The 2,500-nt window shown below is 77.0% G+C and overlaps 1 non-coding gene across 1 annotated transcript; it reads left to right on the forward strand.

The window, feature by feature from the left end:
• Positions 1–2,322: 2,322 nt before the first annotated feature.
• Positions 2,323–2,475, forward strand: LOC148218925 (5.8S ribosomal RNA). The gene has a single exon (XR_015800119.1). It is a non-coding gene; the product is annotated as a 5.8S ribosomal RNA (ribosomal RNA).
• Positions 2,476–2,500: the final 25 nt, after the last annotated feature.

Here is a 2,500-nt window from a genome sequence, read left to right on the forward strand (position 1 = left end):
GCCGATGGCGCAAGGCGATGGCCAACGTGTGTAAAAAGGGTGCGCGCGGGAAGGCCTTCGGGGCTCGGAGGAGGCGGCTCCTCCGGCCCTTCCCCAGAGCGCGGGGGGGGACGCGGGGCTTTGCCGCCCGGCAAAATCCCGCTCTCCTTGGCCGAGCGGCCTCCTCGCGCGGCAGAGGAGCTCCCGAGGGCCGGGCTCCGGCAGTTCCGGGTCGCGCCTCCAGGGGGAGCGCGCACGTGCGCGAGCCGCCGCCGGGTGGCGCGGCGGCGACGGTCCGCACCGTCGTCGCCGTGGCCTCTCTCGGCCGGGGGTGTGCGAGGTTTCTCGGTGGCTGGGCCGTGTTCCCCGCGCCGGCGGGGCGGCCCGAGCCGCGGTGGTCCTCTCGGGCGCAGCGCCGGGCTACTGAGGGAAACCCCGGGCCCCGAGAAGGATTGCCGCGGTGATGGCAGCGGACGTCGGGCGCGCCCCCGCCGGTGGACGCTCCCCCGAGGGTGGCAGCGGGGGAGGCACCCCGGCGGGGCCATGCAGGTCGTTTCCCTCACCCCAGGGCCAGGTACCTAGCGCTTCGCGCCTCGGCGGTCTCCTGCCGGTTTCCCTCGGCGTCGTCAAACGCCTGTTGGGGGCCGAAAGGGCCGCCGAGCCGGGCGGAGGTTTAAAGACTCGGGCGGCCCGGCACGGCCCCGCCGCGGCGGCGGCGGCGGTGGCGGCGGCGGCAGCGGGTGTCGGGCGGTGGCGGCGCGGGGCGCCATCGAGGGGTGGGGAGCTACTCCCGCCGATCCCCTGCGGTGGCGTGTCCGTCGCGACCGGCCGCGCTCGCCGTCGTCGGCGTCCCGCCGCGCTTGCCCGCGCGCGGGGGCCACCCGTGCCGGGCCGGGGAAGGGGCGCCCTGCCCCCCCCTCTCTGCGGCCCGGTCTCGGCGGAGAGGCCGCGGCGCGCGATCGGCCGCGGGGGGCCGACCCCGCTGGCCTCTGCGATGCGGGGCGACGCCGGCAGAGGGCGCGCGCTCTCTGCCTTACCTACCTCAGCTGCGGGGTTGCGGCCGCCGGGGCCCGCCGCGCTCTCTCGCTCTTTCTCCTTAGCCGCCGCCGCGGGCTCGCGGGCGGCGCCGCGTCAGGCGCGACCGCGCGCCTCTCGCCTCGACGGCCTTGTCGCCTCGAACCGCACCGCGGCGGCGCCGGCCGCCGGCCACCCCTGACTCGGAGCGCTGTCCCCGCCCGTTGGGGCGCAGCGCTCGGCCGGCTCCTCCATCGCCGGAGGTCCGGCGGGCGCGGGCGACCCCGTGCCGAGCGGCGGCGTCGCCGCTCGGCGAGTGTCCCCGCCCCCCCCGGGGGGGGGGGACGGTCGGCCGCGAGGCGCCCGCCTTCACCGGCGGCCGTCCCGGCCCGGGCCCCGCCCGTCCGCTTCCCCGTCGCCCTTCCCGGCCGCGTGTGGGCCAAAAAAAAGGGGAGGCGTGCGGGGCGGCCGCGGGGGCGCTTCCCCGTCCGGTCCCCGAGTGGAAACGAGGGGAGCGGGCGGTGCCCCCCGGCTCAGCCGCCGTACGCCTGCCCGCTGGGCGCGTGCTCGCGGAAGGGCAGCTCGGCGGTGCGAAGCGGCGGCGGTCCCGGGAGTGCGGCCGCGGGTGGCGGAGGGGTTTTGCCGAGCGGCAGACCTCGGGCGCTCCGCGATGCCGGCTCGGGTCTCGGCGGCGTCCCGCCTCCGGCGCCGGTGGCGGAGCGCGGCCCGCCGGGCGTTCGCCTTCCGGCGGGCAAGCGGTCCCGCGCCAGGGGTTGCGCCGGCGGAACGGTCCCGCCGCCGCGTGGCGTTTCGGGCGACGTTCAGGGGCCGCTGGCGGGAGAGCCGGCCCCCGCGTTTTGGCGCGGCGGCGTTCCGCGAGTCGGCGGAGCGGTGAAAAGGAGAAGCCAGGGAGTGAGCCGGGAGCGGCGGGGGCCGGCGGTCGCGCCCCCGGCCCGCGAACGCGTAGTCGTCCCGTGATCGAGAGGCCGGGCGGGCCACCGTGCCCCCCGCGGTCCGGCGCGTTGCCGCACAAGCCCCTCCGCGCGGAGGTCGGGCCGAGCCCGGGCGCCTGGGCCGCCTCCGAAGGACGGCACGCGAGGCGGCGTCTCCCCTCGCGGGGGGAGGCGGTCGGGGGCGCGGGCCCCTCCGCCTTTCTTTGGCCGACCTTCGGAGCGTTGCGCGGGGTTTCTCTTTTTTGCCCCGCGCTTTCTCCTCCTCCTCCTCCGTTTGTGTGTGCTCGTACGGTCGAAGCGGGGCGCGCGGGGGCGCGCGCGTCCCTGCAGAAACAGAAAAGGGGCCGCTTCACGCGAGCGGTCCCGAAAGCCAGACAACTCTTAGCGGTGGATCACTCGGCTCGTGCGTCGATGAAGAACGCAGCTAGCTGCGAGAATTAATGTGAATTGCAGGACACATTGATCATCGACACTTCGAACGCACTTGCGGCCCCGGGTTCCTCCCGGGGCTACGCCTGTCTGAGCGTCGCTTGACGATCAATCGCCGTCCGGGG

Source organism: Sturnus vulgaris, unplaced genomic scaffold, assembly GCF_052056855.1.
Source record: "Sturnus vulgaris isolate bStuVul1 unplaced genomic scaffold, bStuVul1.hap1 Scaffold_157, whole genome shotgun sequence".
Lineage (NCBI taxonomy): Eukaryota > Metazoa > Chordata > Aves > Passeriformes > Sturnidae > Sturnus > Sturnus vulgaris.